The sequence below is a fragment of the Zonotrichia albicollis genome, chromosome 2 (assembly GCF_047830755.1).
Source record: "Zonotrichia albicollis isolate bZonAlb1 chromosome 2, bZonAlb1.hap1, whole genome shotgun sequence".
NCBI lineage: Eukaryota > Metazoa > Chordata > Aves > Passeriformes > Passerellidae > Zonotrichia > Zonotrichia albicollis.
The window spans coordinates 119,698,363-119,719,951 of NC_133820.1; the positions used below are offsets into that span (position 1 = coordinate 119,698,363).

At 37.2% G+C, this 21,589-nt stretch overlaps 1 protein-coding gene and 1 long non-coding RNA gene across 5 annotated transcripts in view; one reads left to right on the forward strand and one right to left on the reverse strand.

Moving 5' to 3' along the window:
• Nucleotides 1-21,589, reverse strand: part of LOC102066084 (uncharacterized) — a 280,394-nt gene that overhangs the window by 6,821 nt on the left and 251,984 nt on the right. The window lies entirely within an intron of this gene.
• The window catches only part of LOC106629499 (uncharacterized), a 34,781-nt gene that overhangs the window by 1,372 nt on the left and 11,820 nt on the right, over nt 1-21,589 (forward strand). The window contains exons 2-4 of one of the 2 annotated variants that reach the window (XR_012579209.1): nt 4,293-4,334; nt 8,666-8,796; nt 9,261-11,816. This is a non-coding gene — a long non-coding RNA (uncharacterized LOC106629499). Of the gene's footprint in view, nt 1-4,292; nt 4,335-8,665; nt 8,797-9,260; nt 11,817-21,589 lie in introns of those variants that run through there. The other variant, XR_012579208.1, reaches the window with a different exon arrangement.

The window sequence follows — 21,589 nt, forward strand, 5'->3', positions numbered from 1 at the left end:
CATAAAAAATCTCTTAATGTAGGATTTAAATGACTTAAAAGAGTAACACTGTTAGAATGACTTGTGCCTAGTTGGAATGACCTACACCATAGCTCTGTGTGATTGTCTCTAACACCTTCTCACCTCACTGATGAACAGCAAGGGGATAAAGACTTCAGAAAAGTCCCACAGTTATCTAGCCCCAGATTTGCCATAAAAAAAAAATCTAACCTTCTATTTTCTTGTCTAGAAATGCTACGTCCAGAATTCTTCTTGTAATTTAGTAACAGCGCCTTTTTTAACTGAACTGTAATTTCCACCTGATCATAAAGTATTGAATATATATATAGCCTACACAATTTATTACAGAAAGGAAATCACAGAAATAAAATTCCAGAGAAACAGCAATATCCTTCTCTTCCTACGCAAGCTCCATCTTACTCAAGAAATGCTATTATACCATCTCCTTGCTGACTTGTCAATTTACCTGCCCTTTATTAAAACACAGACATGACAGCAGAAATTATTGCAGTTTGAATTACTTTTTGTGTGAATTCTATTCAATAGACCTTGATTTTGCCAACACTTTCAATTAAAAAAAGTAGTTGTATGTGAAAACAAACCACTGTGATATGTATACTTTTTTGACCTATGTTTCCTTGAGCTGTGAGAGCATGAAGTAATGAATGAATTGACTTTTCTATTTATGAATATTTTTTATACTGACTTCACTGATTGCTTTGTGTTACTACTTAATACAGCAGCAGCACAATGTGAAGAAAGAAAGGGCCCAGTGCTAAAATGAAAATCCAACTGTTTAAAACCTGTTTTTCCCTAAACTGCCAGGTCTGCATTTGTAGTCTGTTCAATAAGAAAGATGTAATGTGCCAAGCACTATTTTAAAAATCCTGCTTCGTAAATTTTCCAGTATGACATTTTTACTGTTCTCTGACCTGTAGATATACCTGCACACACAGACACACATAATTGATAAAAACACGATATTACATAGAACTAGATCACCAAAATATGCTGTCTATTCCCAGAAGTCACCCCTCCATGTTGGTTACACTATTGTTGCAATCACCAGTGGGCCTGATCCTGAAATAAGGCAATACAAGTCCCTTTATTTGGGTGGATAATGTTTCTGAAATTACCTAAACAATTTCTCTGACTGACTGTGAGGTGTGTATTTGCCACATAAAAGTCCGAGTTTGTAAAAGGAAATTAAAGGTATTTGGTACATGCTGCAAACACTACGAGAATGTACAAAATTCTGCTGTAGGACAAAACACTCCTGTTTTCTTAACAATGCAATCTGAAGATAAACATTTGTGAGAAACATTCAGACACAACATTTCTACAGTGTTGTTTTTAGAGGTTTCAAAAGCAGTCTGGAGAAAAGGAAAGCATTCTAAGAAGAAAATACAAAATAGGTTCAATGCCTGCAAAACCGGAATATTTTAAATTTTCTAGACAGTGAAGGTTAAAGCTATCCTGCATTCTCATAGTTCTCTCTCTCTCCTTTCAATCAATCTCATTGATTTTTTTTAAAGGTCAGAGGCTATACCTTCATTGATCAAAGAAACAGCCTGACACAGCGAAAGAGTCTGCCAATTCCAGACAGATCAATCACACCTTTGTCTGCTTTTGATACATTATGGTTATTTATTCTGCATCACCACGACTTTCTGTCGCATGGCTCCTAATGTAATAATGCTGCTCGGGGACAACAATAAAAGAAAAGGGGGGAGGGGAAATATTCTATTTAAAATATTTTAAGCCTCTCTCTGGTATTTCTGAGGGTGGCTTATGATGGAACTTAGCCAACTTGTTTGATTTCATTTTTGCCTTGGAACTCCTGTTCTGGTATTTAGCTCATCTTGGTCAGCTCTTTGTAAGATTTTAAAAAGGCAATCTTTTGAAAACAATTTGTGCAAACTGTTTTTAAAAAAGTAATTGGATCTTGATAGAATAACAGTTGTGATCTAATCACAACCATAATTTTCCACATTTATGGACCATTTTAGAAATGTTTTAATAAATAGGATGTAACTGATACTTGGCTACAGCTACAGCTTTATGACTGTAAAAAGAAACTAATGGTCAGACTAAAATAATTACTAGGAAATATTGCTGAATAAACAGTTATAAATGCTGAAAAGCTCCTGGCTTTGCAAACTATTATGCTGAAAGCCAGCTAAATCTTTAAAAAATTCACTATAAGCTCACTGTCTGCTATCACTGAAACTTCTATGCTATTATTTTGCTCTCCATAACTCCTGCAAGAAGCCTCCTGTTGGTCTAATATCAAAACTTTTGTTCACACTTGGTAGCATATCACTTCACTAGCATTACTAGCAACAGTTTTACTGCTTAAGAAAAATCACTTGTGGGACTTGGGGTATTGGTTATAAGTAAAAGCATTAAAACAAACTTTAAAAACTGAAAATGTATCCTAAGAGAAGCCAGTGGTAACATGTCCAGTGACTGCAATGGAACAGGGACTTCACTGGAAGATGTTAATCTCAACTCCTTCAGCCCAATCTATCTGCAGTAGAAAAGGCAGTTTATGAGATTTCAAAGGACCCTGATTGTATAAAGATTTAAAAAACCTGACACATTTCTTATCAAAATAGGTAACAAAGCTGTGATGGGCTCTATGCAGCACTCAGTCCTATCAAACAAAGTGGAAGAGTTCCATAAAATTAAGCATGTAAATCTTTGCAGAATCAGGATATCAGATAATAAGACATAATCACCAGAGTTAGAACATTAAAATAAGATAAGCAATAATCCAAACACTTGGCATTAGTTTCTGATTTCATTGTGCCTGCTCTGTAAATTATTGTGCTTCCAATTTACAATTACATCAGCACTATTATGTAGAGCAAAAGGTAAGTGGTATACAAAGCTGAAATATTAAACCCATTAAAAAGTTATGAGTTTGACAGAGCCCCTACATGTATTTGCATTCATGCCAAGAAGTGCATTTGAAAACCTTTAACGAAAGGAAACTGCCTTCCAGTGATAAACTGCAGTGCCTACAAGACATTGCTAAAATGCTACTGCCACTTTCAAAGGCCAAGAGACCTTAAGAATGTTTGCTGGCTGACAGCATTATACAAAAACATACAGTTTCTTCTGTAAAGAAATAAAGCTGAATGCACAACATTTCAAACAAGTTTTGAATAAGTCTATTTGTCCAGCTTACTTTGCAAAGGCTCTGAAGAAAACAGCACCATAAACACTTTCAGTCCCCACACAAGGGCTAAACAAAGAGTCCTCTTTCTAGCCATTTAATCCAGTAATTTATTTTTTCAACCATCACATAAATCGAAACACAGCTGTAACCAATGACTTGCAGATCCAGTTCCCTGCCAGCTGGATCCTGTTCTGCTGAAGCAGCAAGATTTTTACATTGTTCACTTCTGTACATCTGGAGAAATCATTTAGGTTCAAAGGTGACTAGAAAAGCTCTTTAAATAAACTCAACCAACAGTGAAGAGAGGCCTATGTATCTACGAAAGCCCCACAGAGTTCCATTTTAAAAGTTTTTCCTTTAAATCAGTGCACAGAGCAGTTTGCTTCTTTAACTATTTTTGATTATGACATTTTAATTGAATTCTAACTCAAATATGCATTTTAATAACAAAGAAATATTTAGTATTTCCCATGAATTTTCAAACAATGTCAAAAGTGATCAGAGTCAACAGTGTGTGTATTTATCACGTCAAAAGAATGACCAAACAAATATCAGTGTAGTGAAGAAAAAATATACCTCAATTAATGCATTTTAGCTGCTGCCTGAAATGCACCTCGACTTTAAATTAAAAAGAAAACAAACAATAAGAAAGCATATACTGTACTTGGATATGCTGAGCCTGAAATCTCTTAGAAGTCAGTCCTTAAAATAGCCTTACTTCAAAAACTCTGCCTCATCCCATACTGCAGGAGTCTGCAGGTTAAATAACAGAAATGTCCCTGACATTTTACACTGCACACAGAAATTGATTACAATGCAGCATTTCTTCCACCAAAGCAATTGCAAAGCAAACCAGCTGAATCTTTCAGAGGAAAATAACAATGAATATTAAAGGCTCATAAAATCTGTATCTTTGGTTACTTTTCAGGCAAAACAAGCACTCAAACGCATTGACAATAGAAGGGGTTTGCGTCTAGCCCAGGCCCGACTATCAAAAATATTTACAATACTGAAAGTTCTGATGATAAGTCTTATTTACAAATTCCTAAGCACATGCTCTCAATTACAAATTCAACTAAAATTTTTCTCTTTTTGTTTCTGTTGAAAGCAGGTGAGCTAGACACATCCAGAACATGCCCCGGCTGCTCAGGTAAAGACATAGTTCTTGTCCTGCACATTATTAAAAGGCATTTCAAAATTCAGCTACACTTCACTACTGTAATTGCTTCTTTTCCTCTTTTAGTACTTACTGTAATAGCTGCTTTGAAACAATGCTGATAAAAGTATCCTTTCTGCTTGCCTCTCTGGCCACATCTCTGCACTTCTTTGCCTCATTGCCAGTTATCTCTCCTCACAGATTAACTGAGGAGCTACCTCACCTTCAGCTCTTGCTTCTCCTTGTCAACTCTTGCCTGTACTCATAATTATAGGAATGCTATCTGTGTGCTCTGTTGTGAAAATAGGAGCATTAAAAAAAATAAAGAAGGAAAATAAAAGCTAGATAAACCAGATAAATCACCTGCAGAAATTAACATGCACAACTCATAACCAAGTAATTACCACATCGCTCCAGGGCAAACTTCAGAGTATTTAGACATGCATTTCTGTCCACTAACATGTATAGATTCACATAAACATGCTAAAATTAAAAGTATCTGGTTTTCAGTTAATTACCATGTATCTGGAAAGCTTTCTCACTTCAGTTTCTAATGTGAATTTACTTGTAACTGTGGCTGAGATTTTGCTCGATAACCAAGGTAAGTGTCACAAAAGGAAGAGAATTTTGTCAGAACAGAAGCCATCAGTGCCCAGTGAATGAGGCTCTGCAGGACTTGCCATGATCAACTTTGCCAAAATCATCATACCCATTCAACAGCATAAACTTCATTTGCCACCCATTTCTTTTGTTCCACCACCAGCAACCCTCTGTAGTTCAGATTCTGTCTTGCCAAAACTGTTTTACTCAACAGGCAAAGGGAAATTAAATTTCTATCAGGATTTATTATTCAGTTCAGACATCATCTCTGGTCCATGATGTGACATTGCCTGTTTTCTGCCTGCCTGCCTTGGGTTTCAGGTAAGTTGGGTTGGGGTAACTTGAAGTCACAATCTGAAATACACCCTTGGAAGGCCTGTGACAGACTAGGAAAAGTAAAGTAGCCTGGAGGGAGGTGTTACCTATTTTTGTTAGCTGTCTTTGGCTACTTAAAAGACCTCTCAACTCTCTCCCATTGCAGTTGGCAGTACAGATGGTATTCTGATTTACCTAGAATATAACTCCCATGGCAGATCCTGAGGAGGTTTCAATATATATCTGGTTTAAAACCTAAGCTCTGCTGAAAGAGTCTCCCAAGTGGAAATCCAACTCACCAAACTAGGAAGACCAAATCAGAGATTCTGAGATCCCAAAGGCCAATGTCAGAATGTGCTAAGCCAGATATTCCAACAATCTGCATTTTTGTTTGGCAAATGTTATGGGCACTTCTACCTAAGAGTTTGAATAGTTATGCTTCTCTTGTATAAGGCATTTACTTATGCCAATTTAAATTGTGGAGAATTCTTTATGTAACCTGTACCACTGGGTACTTGCAGCACGGATGAGCAGCTCACAAAGCCTGGAGTGCCAGACTTCACATCCATCTCCTGTCTTAAAGACAGAGCTTGTCAATAGGGACTGAATGGGGGGACAGAACCTGCTGCCATTTAAAGATGAGTGATGTTGACAATCATTTTTTTGGCAGACTCCTGCTCCCATGCAAGGTAGCAATTCCCATTTGCCAAATCCCAGTGAGTGCAGACCAAGACCTGCAGCATAAATCAGGACATCTGCCTGAAGTGATGGTCCTTTCTGCTTTCCCTCCTGAGCTGGGTCATTTGTTCCTCCACCTTGTTTGTGCTGACACTTGCCTCTCACAGCTGCATCCTAAAGCAGATTAGGGAACTGTCCCAAACAGCAAATCAGAAGAAATACAAGATTAGTTTGCAGCAGGATCAATCCTTCATCTGGCTCATTTAGCAGTCATGTAAACAAAGTGCCAGCACAAAAAGCCAAGGGGAAATGAATGCCACTAGCAAGAGGATGGAGTTCTTCTTTCAGTGGCAACCAGAACCCAGGCAGAATATACATGGCCTTGCACCTAGTTGGAACCAGGAGCTGTATGAACCTGGGCTTCTCCAAGTCAGCTCCTTAGGACACTAAAGGTCCCCATATTCTGACTATGAAGTAGTGTTGCTATCCTCCCTGGCATCTCTGCTGAGTTCTGCAGCACAAAAGTAAAAATACTTTCTGCTGCAAAAGTATGTGACTGTTTTACAGCCAGAGAGAAATTAGAAGCTACAGCCAGGGGATAAAAGACTAGACACTCCAGGAAGTATCATGTAGAAGGGCTGTTCAGGGTGGTCAGAATAGTAAATGAGATATTAGCAACAGTCAAGCAATACATCAAGGCTGTAAATAACTGTGAAATCAAGTATTAACAGTAATCAAACAACACACAGAGGCGGTGCTCAGAGATTCCAGTACACTTGAAATGCAAATTACAGTAGAGCTAAGGGTAGTTGTGACAACAGACTTAAGGCAAAAAAATTAGATCTCTAATTTTCAGACACTATGAAGAAATGTATTTGAACTTTGCCAAAACAGGCTGAAATGTACCATATACATATAATTACTTGTACAGTCTTCTCTTGCATGTATCTCATTCCACTTACCCTATTTATAATAGTGTTCTCAGTCAATTATTTACAAAGATAAAATGGACAGGCTTAGGGTTTTCATAGAGTCCATTATAGCCATAAAGCATACAGAGAGAATCAATAAATGGTATATTATCTCCACATAGCATTCAGCATTTTCTTGTCTTTTATTTTAGTGGGGGTTGGAGAGGGGAAGGGGTAAATAACGTGCCTATTACTGATGTAGTCAGTTCACTTTACACTGGATTGTGATGCACACACCACAAGGCAAACATATGCCTTTTCCTTCACAAATAAAGTGCCATCAGTCACCACACCCGTGTTTGTAAATCTTTTCCGAGGTGCTGTGTTCTCACACGTGCAATTTGAGAGCAACAACATAAGATGAAACATATCATTGTGAAACATATCACATCCAGGACTTATGAAAAGGAGGGAGGGGGAAAAAAAAAGGTGGAATGGCACTACCCACAGTTCGGTTTACATTGTGCCCTGAATTCCTAAGCAGAACATCTCAGCACAAGGACTGAGCATTTCAGCCCCCAAAGGGCCATGCCTCTCCAGGGATCAGAGCATTTGCAAGTGCATGGGGATTCCATGTGACGCAAGCGTGTGGCAGACTCTGCCTGGGAGCCCACCAGCTGGCTGGAAGAGACCAGCAACATGTGCTACCAGGCAGCTTAAAGAATTCTTGCACAGACAGAAAATAAACTTCCCACGTCCGTGCTCATTTACCTTTAAAACAGCCCCCAAAACATAACTACTTTTGTAATAAAGTAAATTTGACCCATAATGTTGGCTCAAAGCACTTTGTTTGCATAGCCTCAAAAGAATATGTTCTTGAGCATAATCCTAGGGAGATGTAGGCATCAGAGAATACAGCTATCTTTTCTATCTTTTCTTAATTTTTGATTATTTGGTTGCAATGGCAGCTTGAAAGGCACAGTTTCCCTTGTGAAATCCATCTGTACAAAGTCTTGCCTTCCCAGGATCCAAAAGTGCAATTTGTGACAGCAACACAAAGACATTGAGCAAATCCTCCTTAACACACCAGTTTTCTCCACAAAAGCTGTGCTGCGCTTTGAAAACACTTGCTTCCATGCAAGCAGAAGATATGACTGCAGGATAACCAGCAATAGGAGGAATATAACTCCCAATCCCTCATGTAACATAAAAATGGCCATAATGGGTTAAATCCAAGAGCCTTCTCGCTCAGCATCCTGTCTCCAACACTGCATATAAATAGATGCCAAAGGTCTTCCTTTGAATCAGACAAGCACAGATGATCCTTCTAACAAAAGACTGTGAGGTGACTAGAAGGAAAAGGAACAGGTTTGTATATTATTAAGAGAGACTCCAAGTGAGAAAAATGAAATATCACAGAATTTTGCAGTCACATTTTTTTCAGGAACTGAAGGGTGACAGGGAGGGGGTTAATGTGCTGTTCTCCAAAACCCACTAAAACTTCCCTGTTCCCAGCTCCTCTCTGTTTTCCGTGGATACCATTACAGGGATTTCAAAGCCTCTTTGCAATTCTTTCATAAAGGTCAAATTCCACACTCTGTTCAACATGAGCAGTGGTAACTGCACTGCCTTTGAACATCAGCTCTCTGGTGCAGGGAATCTCTTGTTACCAAAACGGGAACTGCTTCATACAGTCAGAGCCTGGAGTCTGCTGAGTGCAGATACCCAGATGACAAAGAAGCAAAGCCAACAAAACCCAACAACAACAGCTAACCAAGAGAAATTATTTTTAATAATTTGGGGGTTTCTCTCTCTATCCAGGGATCTCTTGGAGTCTATCTTGGGAGATTTGCAAAGATAGAAAAGTTATAAACAAACCCCGAATGACAGGATCGCATATTTCAACTACATCTGGAAAGTTCAGAAAGCCACTTTGAAGATACTGTCTCTAGGTGAGTCTGATAAACATAGTTAAAAGTTCTTGTGCCCTACATGTCATCAAATACACCACTGACAAGTTTAAAGATAGCTACACCACTAATAAAATGTACAGGATGCTGAGTAAATATATGTTACATTTCTGAGGCATAGAAGTTTGTCATAAAGCCTTGAGCCAACAATTGAGAGCCTTATAGTCTGAGTTCTTATATATCTCCTTTATTAGACAGAAACATACCTCTGGACAGCGTACAGACACCATAAGCATAGTTACTTGAAAAATTATTTGCCAAAATTTTCTTACTGTATTTTAGTTAGGTAACTGCAGCCTTCATGGGCTGAAAACAAAAACCTGTAATCAAGCCAAATATCTAAGTCTCCAGATTTATGAAGTGGTTCAATGCAATGCAGAAGTGGCAGGCTGCTTTCCTAAATCCACCTGCATGTGAAGTGCCATGTGTTTTTTTTTTTTTTTCAGAGAAAAGTGGCCCTCTTAAGCCTTGATGATATTTCTTCAAAAGCAAGATGAAGCACAGTATTTTTTCAGCCTGCCTTTACACTTGCTTCTTTCTTAGAATCCAGCAAATAAGTCAACAGGCATTTTCATTGTTCAGTGAGGAGCATCAGAAAGCATGAGGCAAAGAATAAATGAGGACAGGTTTATAACTTCTACCTCTCCATCAATTCTTACAGATTTCAGTTGTTTAAAATTTTCTTCTTCACTCCTGTCACTACATTAGCTAGTGAACTCATAGCAGCAGCTTTTAATTTTAAATACCAGGCATTCACACCTCAATAAATGTGCAGCAAATTACACTACATCAGCACACAGTTTCCCTTTGTTCACAGGGAAAACTGCTTCTAAAACTGTCTTAGGACTCATACTCTTGGATTCCCAGATTTTTTGGGCAAAGATGCACCAAAAATATTATGTTTATTATTAATCTAATTTATTAATATTTTTGTATCATTTTTGGGAAAAGAAAAATAAATTATATTGCATTCCTTTGAAACCCAACATCCATTTGAAGGAAAAACCCAACCCAAATTAAACAGTATCAAATGACACTACCCATTCATTCATTTGGATTCTTGGTACAATTATTAGTGCTCATGATTGGGAACCCTGGACTCCTCTCACTCCTCTAGATTTTATTCTGTTCTTAAGAGACAAAATTTATTTGAATCATTGTCTAATATGAGAATAGGAATTTTCTTTTGATTTGTAAGAGTTTCAAATGTGATGTTGTTAAGTGTGGGAGTGAAATCTACAGAATCAATGTAACATTTCAGCTTATTACTCAAAGGTTAAAATAAACTTGAGGGAACAATAACATTTCTTTCACAGATCACCTTTTCACTTCAAAATAAATCAAGTAAAGGTATTTCAAGCAAAGAGATCTCAAGTAAAGGGTTTTTCCATATAAACCCAGTCAAGTAATTCATTAAGGTCATCTGAGTCCTCTGCTTCAGGACTGAAGCCAGAATTTACCCAAATTGGCATGAACAACAAGCTTGCACTACACATTTTCCTACAGGAATTTTCTCCACTGATGTAACCTATATGAAAACAAAGTGTAGGAGACTATTTTCTCATTTACCATTGCTACCAGGGTACAGGCAAAATTAGCCTAAAATGAAATGTACCAGTCAAATTAATTTTTATTAGCTCCTCCCACTCTTGCCATCTTGTTATCAGAAACACTTTGATAATGTGGAGGGATTTCAGAAAAAAAAAAGAACAAAAAATCTTTAAAAAAAAGGTTTTGATTAGGCCAACATAGTCTGGAGAAGAACTGTCAAGAGAGATGCTCTATTTTAAGTAAATGTTTTAGGCATTTGCACAACAGTCTACAAGTATTTTTTGGGCAATATCTCCACAGAAAAAGTGGAGTTTTTCCATAAAGATCCTATGCAGAAGTGAGACAGAAATAAGAATTTCCAATTGTGTAAGAAGGAATTCTTTTTCACAATGAAACACTACTTCAAGATAATGGCTATCATGTGCAAAACTAGCTTAAACCAAACACAAGCAGGGACTAATCCTTCACTGAATCCAGAAAGCAACATGGATCACTTTTAGCTTTAGTTCTTAAGGACTTTCATACAAAAATAAGGAAGCCAAATTGTGATATCAGTGGTGAGAATCAATAGAGAGGAGGCACCTCAGAGCATGGCAGGAGTTCAAGGTTTCATCAGCCTTGATAGGGACTGAAAGAACATCACAACAGCAACATCCCAGTGGGAATTCTGCAACCTGCCCTTCCAGAGAATTGAGGTTTCTATGAGAATATGAAAATATTGTAAACTGTAGAAGAGAGCAGGAAGTAATTACAGACTAGGAGGACTATTCATTGACAAAAGAATGATGAAACCTTTTGATGTTGAAAAATATTTAGTAACTTAGAGGAATTTTCAAGTATGTAAAAGAACATAGACCAAATAATGAATAGAGTGATGCATGGATTTGCCTCAGAGTTAAGGGTAACTGTGAAAAGACTTCAATTAATTTCTTTGACCTGGGGTTTTACTGAGATTCTTTGCTGCAATTTTAATATGGAACAACCTGGCAAAATATGAGACAGCTTTGTAACCATAGGTAAAATATGGACCTTTTCTTTATGCTGAACAGTAGATATATGTCAGCATGCTCAACTCATACTCAGTTCAAACCAATTTAGTAAAAGAGGATAAAATCATAGCATCAGAGAATCATTTAGGCTGTAAAAGGCCTTTAAGATCACCACTGCCAAGGCCACCACCAAACCATGTCCCTCAGTGCCACATTTCCATGTCTTGTAAATACCCCCAGGAGCAGGGACTCAACCACTTCCCTGGACAGCATCTGACCTCCTGCCTCTGCCCCTGTGAAATCTTTGGCACCAGAAGCTCCATCAGGGAATGAATCATGGCCACTTTAATGAGCACCTTTTAATGGATTTCTGCAAATCCTCTTTTTTCCAAATATTTTTAAAAGCACTGTTGTTTAACAACTGCACAAAGAACTTTTCTCCTTGAAATCTATTTTAATCAGTTCTGTACATAAAACTAAAAAAAAAGAGGATGCTCATTTTACTCTTTCCTTCCTCTCCTCCCACGTGTTCTGCTTGGAGGTACACTGTGTAAAGATCCCTGCTGTGGGTGTGTGACTGTCCATGGGAACACTGGCACGGTTCTGGTACAACTGTGCAGTTAATTTTTTACAGCATATGAGATTTACTATTACCCTCACCTTTGGACTGGAGAGAGACACATGGAGCCCAGCAAATGCAGGGGATGCAGTCAGGTTAATTACAGGGATAACCCTGCAAACTTTAGCTGCGCTAAGTAATAACTAAAATGTAAGCAGGGAACAACGACTGTCCTGAGAAATCCCTCAGCTCTTTACACAGTGGCAAAGATGGTAAATCTTGCCCCACAGAGGGAACAGTGAGACTGAAGGGCTCAATTAAGACCTTCACTGACACTTTTCCACTACGGATTTTTGAGAAAGAAGAAGAGTCTCTATGGGATGCTCAGCACCCTGAATAATAGTTGATACTAGAAGCAATTTTATCTCGGTTTGACTTTACACATCTAAATAGCTTTCCCAATGTAAGCACCTACAAGTTTGGAACCTTCTTGCATAGACTAGCATTTAGTTACTTATTTAATGAAAAAAATGTGTTATACCTGCATAGAAAAAATTTATGTCCGCTCACTTTTGCCAAATCCTCACTCATTCTACATTAGAAAGAGGCACAACATATCTATTAAGAAATAGGCTATTTTCTTCCTCTTGTTGCTTATTTCTTCTCCATCACAGCAGTCAGAATAAGAGAAGATGCTGCATTATATACAATTGGCTGTACTGGATGTAGTTGATTGCACAGACAGGGTCATATTGCCATTAATTCTTGTTTTTTGGAGAAATTCTTTTTATTTGGAGAAATTATAAGGGGAAGGGAAAAGCTGATGAAACTTCAACAGAGATCACAGGTTGTATTGAGTTGTCCACAATGACTTGATCTCTTTTTCTGGTATTTCTAAACTAATTTAGTACCCAAGACAGGTCATAAATAGTTCAAATTACTTCTTTCAATGCCTGCTAGCTTTCATACTGTTGAATTTTGTTTGACATCATGTCATCCACTGCTGTAGATCTCAGGGATCCCTTTTGAAGTTCCCCACATAGTGTGTTTTAGATCTGAGCAACCCAGCTAATTGTGACATTTGCAGGTGCTGCCATCTCATTGCCTAACTTTCTTTCCATTATTTCCATGGATTAAATAACAAACACCATAACATGAAGCAGTGGAGCAGCCCACTTAATCTTTCAGTCTCAGTGGAGGACGACTATATATTTTTACTCTAGACTTTGTCATCCAGCCATTTTCACTCCATGATGAGGATTTTCCTCTCCCCCAGTGACTACTTAACTTCCTTAACAGCTGCTCCTGTGGAGAAAACTTTTGAAGTCCAAATATTATGTTGACTGATTCATTTTCCCCTTCTTTTCTAATAATTGGTTTAAAAAAGAAAAACATAAATAAGAGAGCTAATATAATAGTAAGGAATTAATATCTTTTCCAAAAAAATACCTAGTAACTATGATATTAGCATTTCAGCATCTTACTTTAAATAGAGTTCTCCTCAATTCCCAGTCTTTATTTCTTCCTATTGTGCAGAAATAAACTTCACTAGATTAATCTGTAACAGCTTTCTGAAAACTTGTCACAGTATTATTCAATTCTTCAGTAGTGAAGAGTCATTACTCTTCATTTGTCGATAAACTAAAACGTGGCCACATATAAAAAAGAAATCTTTGTAATCTTTACCACATTATTCCAAAAAGTACATTTCTTTAATGTAAGAAGGGAGAGGTATTGCCACTTTCACAGACCAGAGAGAATGAGACCTTTTAATTACATTAGCATCCAAATATAACAAGCAAAGTCACTCAAATCAGAATACAAATCCACACTCCTAGGCACTTTTTAATCTTAACCTTTCTGTATTTCTACTACTTTTATAATCTTGAACTGAGAATTTGACAGCTAAACTCTTTCCCACTCAAGTGTCAAACATTATTCCCAGAGCTCTGGGATTCTTAAAAATTGTGTCTGAATATTGCAGTTTGAGATTACACAGGGTTTTTTACCACATCCTTTAAAGAGTTTAGAGAACAATGCTCACATAAATACTTTAAACTTCTTATTCCTAAGGTGCAGAACGTACCATTCACACCTTGTTGCAAGTGGAAGTAAAATGGATTTAATCCAATTTCCAGCCTCCTTTATCCTGGGCTGCTCTACATCCCCTCACATAATTCAGTTGTCTCTTCGAGCCTGCCTAGGACTGAGCAGGAAATGCTCAGCTGCCCATGAGCTCCAGCCAGGATGGCTGTTATTTGTCCAGGAGTGCCTGGCGCACTTGGAGTTCCTGCAGCCCCAGAGTTTGCCTGGAAAACAGCCTGATGGCCATTTTCTTGTTTCCCTCCACAGCAGAGTTCTCCCCAGGCTGGACCTGGAGTTTTTAGGGCCATGTCTGGCAGGTCTAGGGGTCCTTTCCATAGAAAAAGGGCCAAGGCACAGAGGATACAGAACAGGTGAAGTTAAATGTGGTACACAAGGGCATCTCTTCAGCTTCCCTAATGCAAAGTCAATGCTGCAGATTATTTAAAGAGAAAAGTTTGGATTTCCCATCACTGTTCCCCCTCCTTGTTCATCTGCCATATTCCTCTCCTCTTAGACAATGAAGATCAACAAAGGCAATTTTCGTTTTATTTGTACAGCTACTTTTACTTTCAGGATCCACTGAGCTTCAGCACTTGAATTTCAATTGGTGTTGTTTATTTTAAACACCTTCATTACTGCAGTTTTTATATGTGCATATATTATGTAGCTTTTAATATTTATGACAGTGAAATAGTCTTATTAAATGTGTGCTATTATTAAATACAAGAGATGCATTAATTCTAAGAAGAACTGTGGGGCAAGCTGTGTAATTACTACATTATAAAACACAATGAGAAAACATCACACTGATAGAGAAAACACATTCCAATGTGATACATTGACTTCAAACTGTGAGATGCTGCTGTTTAACTCAGAACACAGGCACCAGGCCTTTAATGTGCTGCCCAGAAAGGACTTTGATAAATATGTGTTTTGGCCTAGTCAACATTTTGGCAAACCAGAGGGCTTATCCCTTGACCTCAATGCTGACAATGACATCTAGCACAAACTTGGACAAACTATTAAACTGTCCTGAGCTCCTGCTTTTCACTGTGGGTATCAAGTCACAAAAGGATGTCACATTCCTAGGTGCATCCTGTTTGTTAGAAGCTGTCTGTGGAAAATGATGAAATAGAGGTATATGAATGGAGAAAGACACAAGAACCTTTGCTTTCAAAGCAAATATGAATATTTTCCTGAGTACAAACGTCCTTGAAGACTTCAGTGAGGTTATCATGGAAGAGGAGGGACTTCTGCAAGATTTGTATTAGCCTATTTTTCTAAATATTCCCTTACACTTGATGAATGTAATTGCAATATCTTATTCATGGATAAGAATAAGTTCATCACTTAATGGTGCATCATATTTATTCTACTGAAAAATGTGAATACACAGAATTTCTCAAAATGCTGTGGCTTGTAGCCCTGGCAGTAAATAGATTTACTTTTTTCCATATACTGATGTTAGTAATATTCTTAAGTGGATGCCATTGAACTGCTGTATATAAAGCTGGCTTACCTTTAGAGAATTTTGTTTGACATCATGTCATGAGATTTTATCCCACAAAATATACAGATTGGTGAAAAGGCAATGGTTCAGACAACTAGTTGGCAAACATTATCTGGTGAATAATTATGAAGATTATTTATATTATGCTTTCCATTTTATATTTATTCCCTTTTCCTTCATGTTCTTCTGTTGAATTACTTTGAATTGGTTTTGTGCAGTTTCACATGAGGACTAATATTTACACTTCTTGGACTATGTTATTCCAAAGATGATAAGACACATAAGTACAAGGACTTTTAGGATTACTGAGTCGAGTATCATGGGGTAATTTTCTTTGTCTAATAGATGATCATTAATGATTCATTTCTCTTTTCCCCTTGACTACTACTACTGCTAGCAACAAGGCCCATTTCTCTTGCCAGTTTGTTGGGGGTTTTTTAGTAAATACTTTTTTTTCCATTTACTTTTTATTTAAATTGAACAATTATTTTGTCTCTCAAAGAACCTGAAATTGTTGAGACTTCATTTGTACACTTTCTATACTTTAATTTTTTTTCCTCGATAATGCTCAATAACTAAGTATTTAGTCTTCACTTAACTATTTCCATAAAGCACAGAACTATTGCCTGTCTGCATGCAACTGTTTCTTGATATCTGGGGAAACTCCTACCTCCAGGTTTATAGAAAAGCTTTTAGAGGTAAAGAAGAGAAAAGGATTCACCCTATTCCCTCAATCATTTATCATTTACCTTGTTCTTATTTAACAATGAACGAAGAAAATTTATATGAACAAAGTAATGAACTGGTGAAACTATATTCATGAAAGTTTCATCCTGGAACAAACACAGGTTTTAAATAATTTTAAATTAATAAGGAACATGAAGATTCTAAAATTTAGGATAAATTACTTGAATTAGCATCCTTCTAACCTCTTTGTTAGATTCCATTCCATCATTTTTTAAAAAAACTCTTTTAGATTCTTTAACAAATTTTCAAGATCAAGGTGGTGGAAGATTAACAAAAACCCCAATCCAAACCAAACCAACAAAAACCCCCAAACAATAAAAAAACCCAAACAAAAGCCCCCACATCTATATGTCAGGAAATGTTCTCACTCGCTTACATCCCACAGAGTTAGAACTCAATGTGCATGCTCTCATTAATGAACACTCCTAAGTATTTGTAAAATATATTTATACACATTTGCTTCAATCCACAGATTTAAAGTTTAAAGCAGCTTTAAAGCTTATGAAGTCCTCTGTAGCTCTGAAGCCGTACATAAATTTTTAGAACAAGTATTTTCAAATGTTATTGCACTTAACAAAGATAGTTACATTGTCAGTATTTCCAATACTATGCTATGGACCTTAATGATAAAAGTGACAGGGTCTGAATTTATTTGAATATTTTAAAATCAGCAAAGATTGTATTTATTTCTCCTTATAGAGAGGTTTTCTGTTTTTAAGGGTACTTTAAGGTATTTTTGAAGGTCTGCTCACATTCAAAAGGTTGTGAGCAAAAATTTATGTAAATGAAAGCAATGTACTTAATACATTTTGACAATTTGACTTTCTCAGTATTTTCTAATTTAATATATAGACTTTAATACATAGACTTACATTAGTAAACACTTCTCTTTCTGCAGGGACACTGTTTTCATGATCACTAGTTCTGAAATAAATCTTCACTCAAGACTTCACTCAGGGAGATATTAACTACCAGGTCTTAAAAATGTAGCATCGCATATGGGGAGCTGTGTTGGAGATGCAGTATATAAAATGCACTGACAGAAAGCAACAGTAAATTGAGGCCTGACTGCTATATTGCAGTTATGTCAAATGGAGAGAAGAGAAACAACTGATGATGATCAGACAAGTCAGTACAATCCTCTAATGCAACATTAAAAACATTGTAAAATTACTGTAATTCTCTCCAATGAGAAATTACTATCTGGTAAATTAGGATTGTCTTTTAGAAGACAGTATTGTTTATTTTTTTTTCTCTCACAAGAGTGCCTATGAATATGGTTCACTTCACTTTGTGTTATGCTACTATTTGTTTAAAACAAAAGCTCTGAGAATAGCCTACATGAAGATTAATAATAATTTCATAACCATAGCAAAAGCCTGTTTTATTGGTTAGACATTTCACTAAGCAAGCAAATAACTTTGTGATGCAAAACTGAAATTTGAAAGTACCTAATAATGTTATTTATCTCATATTATAAATATTCATATTCCCTCCTTTTATTGGACAGAGAAATTAGTGTTTATATATAGAATAGAGAGATAAAAATTATCCTCAAAACAGGCTTGAATGTAAACTGCAAGCTCTTTTTGGATGCTGAATAAGCTGATCTCCCTCATAGAAATAACTCAGGTTAAGATCATGGGATCTCCCTATGTAGACCCCACTGTTTTAACAGATTCCATATTCTGCAGATGTTTTTACAAAACTGAAAAATTGGAAGCAGCTAAATTTACTTCAAGGAGATGGAAACTTATGACTTGACCAGTTTAGTGACATTTAGGGAATTAATGAGATATTCCATTAATTTGTGTCATGTGGAACTGCTATTACACTCTGAAAAGGACTAATAGACCACCATTCTGTGTCTGGAAGTGATCAGCAGTCAATAAACTTCATTCTCTCATAATTTTAAAAGGAAAGAAGTTCTGGAACCTCAACAACTTTTCAGTGCATGGTTTGAATCACAAATATTGCTACTTCTAGCGCCACTGCACATACTGTTCCTATTCACACAAATGTTTAACATTCTTGATTCTAACTAGGAATTTCCCTAAATTAAGTTTTGTGGTAACAGGCTGCAAATTAATTACAGTTCATATAGAAGCTGGAGTTATCTTATTCTTTTTGATTCAGGCTTTTGGGAGTTTTATATTTCTCATTTACGGAAATCAACCGAGCAGTTGCCAACTCCTGCACACACAGGAGTTAATCCTCCCTTATGATGACACTGTGCAGTTATAATATGGCCATAATATAATCACATTTATTGTTTGTTGTCTCAGACTAAACTGAACTAACCAGCACCATTGCTGTATTGCCTGCATTAGAGTTATGGCTGTGCTTTTGCTCTGGGTTTTCAGTTTATCTTTAGCTTTATATTTTTGCTTTCCTAATTCTCAGTAGTGGGGGATAACAGTGAGATGGTTTCAATATGTTTGAAATGTTTAGCATCCTCAGATACTACTTTTCATAGTTACTGCCCTACAAATTTATATATTATAATGGGGTTTTCTGCCTGTAAAATAAAAAGGAATTGACCAGGAAATACAAAAACTTATTCCCAGGAGGGAATATTCTGTTAATTGACAAATATGAATTTTGCCTGTAAATCTTTCCTTCTTTTAATATTTCACAGTTACCAAGATGCACCAGTGTCAATGAAGTACAACAATGTGATCCTACAACATCCTTATGTCCTTTCCCCATATCTTTCCTTTTTTTTCTTCTACTTTCCTGAACTCCTGTGCCTGCTCCCAGAGCTCCTCTAAGTGCAAAAGAGCAGTGACTGCAGCTCCATCCCTTGTAGCCTCTCTCTTATTCTATGGGCAGCTTCAATCTCCTTCCTTCTCTTACATTCTCTTACACTTCTTATCACATAATAATTCATCCTCCCTATTCCTTGCTTCCTCCCATACAGATACACTCTGTGTCTCTTGCTGATTTTTTCATTCTTTGGTTCAAGTGCAAAAGTTTGGTTTTGGAAAAGGTAAAAAAAAAAAAAAAATCATTAATTAACCTCTTCCTAGCTCCTCTCTGTTTGAAGCATTCATTTCTAAAATTTATGAATACTAATTTATAAATATTAAAAAAGAAAGCTTGTCTGTATAAAATTACTGATAGATTTCAAAATCATATAATCTCTTTGTAAGCCTTTCAATCTTTACTTTGAAAAATACCTGCAGCATGAAAATAATAGGAGACTGTTACAAATGCTTTTACAGAATTTCTTTCTGCATTTGGAAAATTTATTACACATGAATAAAATAATAGTTTTCCAGAAGCTATAAATTACTTATTCCATGAAAGTTTTGCAATTATAATCTCCGAGATGTCCCCTTCAAAAGTCCATTATGCAAAATTCTATAAATGAAACCTTTAATTTACCTTTGAACAGATATTGAGTTGAGAATTTGGGGGGGAAAAAATCCACAAGAAACATGAGCTTTAAATAATGGATTTGCCAATCTGCTATTTAAAAAGTGAAGTGTAACTAAGAATTTTCTTTCTTAAAGTATTTTCACACTGCACCTGAATGACTTGTTATTGAAGCATTTGAGTTCAAGTTCCATCAAAAAATTCCTTACCAATCTGGTTTTGCAGACTTTCATTAAATCTCCGATGAAGCTTCTGAGTGCAAGTCCAAGTAAATTAAAGGCCCAATCAATAAAAATTGAAATCAGCCTTGCAAATCATGTTGCCTGCTAAGAACTGTCATTAAATTAGAGTCAAATCAAATTACACAATAACAAACAACAGCCACTCCTCACGTATGAGAAGGATCCTTAGCACAAACCTCTCTTTGCCTGGAGATGAGCATAGCCTGACCCTCTCTCTGGACTCCCAGGGTTGTCCCTGTGGATTCCCACATCCTTGGCTTCTGCCTTAGGGAGCTGTGTGGGCCCAGCCCCGTGGCCTTGAATCACAGCCCTTATCCTCTTTGGTATTTCCAGCAGCTCACAGGGCTAATAAATAGCACATTCATTAGGCAGGCTACGTGTTTACCGCCACAGACCAACATTTGGACTTTTTTAGCCAACAAAACCCCACACTGACTCAATGTTACACTCAATTCCTTCCTTTTGGGCACGGCACTGCACGTCCCTGTCCTTGGCAGGGTGGTGATTGCAGCCCCTTCCAGTGAGAGCCACCCCTGCCCCAACAGAGCATGAGGTTCCCTGGTGCCCTGGTAGGATGGCGCCTGCTGGTGCTAAGGACAGAGGCAGGAGTGCCTGGCAGCATTCCCTGGTAGCATTGCCCTAAAAACAGGAGGCTAGAGCCAGCACTGTCTCCCACAGCAGACAGCTCTTCCCACAGCACTGGGCAAGGGGAGGAAAGGAGTCCTATATCCCCTTGGAGCACCTGCGTGGCTGGCAGCGGCATCAAGAGGAGTATCAGGTGTGCAAGCTGTGCCTGTTTCCTCTGGTTGCATTGTTTATGTGCTTTTCTTTACAACAGCCTTTCTTTACACCAGCCAGAGGAGAGGAATTAAGGGGCTATTATCTCATAACAGAGGCTAAGAGTGTATTGGTGCTCCATGTTTAAGTGCCTGACATGCAGAAGCACAACCTAGAGGCAGCTCCAACCACTTTATATATTTAACATCCTGTCATTGGGTCAAAAAGCTGTAAAAATGCCTTTGCACCTGAGGTTTCTCTTTTAGAACTTGCCAGCAGATGCTGGCTGCTAAATGCCTAAGATATTTTGGGAAAAAAAGCAGGATTGCTTCAAAGCGTTACACTAAATATGAGTTAGGTTCTTAGACTCATCACTAAAATTTACAATTTGTCCTTCCTGTTACCATAATTCAAAACCAAAATAATGATAAAAATACCTCTAAATTCTTCCTGTATCAGATGATGAACATTTAAGATGAGAAATAGGCTTTGCAATATTTAATAATAATCACTCACAAAAATGCCTTTATCACCACAGGAATCATGTACTTCACAAGTCACATTCTAAGTAAATGCTGTGTAAAGAAAAAAATCCTTCTCAAGCAAAAACCTCCCTAGGGCAGTAGCCGAAGTGCCAGCTGTGGTACCTCAGATGGACTCAAGCCTTCAGTCTCAACTCCAAGTGTGTGTGGGCAGTGAACCGCAGAAGTTGGGAATTTTCAGACACTGTCTTCCTATCCAGTGATGAGACACAAGTGCAATACATGATTTAGGTGCTCTGAGCTTAGTTCCTTACAGTACACAACATGGAAATATAGATATATATTTGGGCAGTAGAGCTGAAGAAATTAGAAGCGAATATGGTAAAATACATACTGTTGGAAAGATCTAGCCTAAGGATCAAAAGCTAACTTTTGGACAAAAGAGCATTACTTAG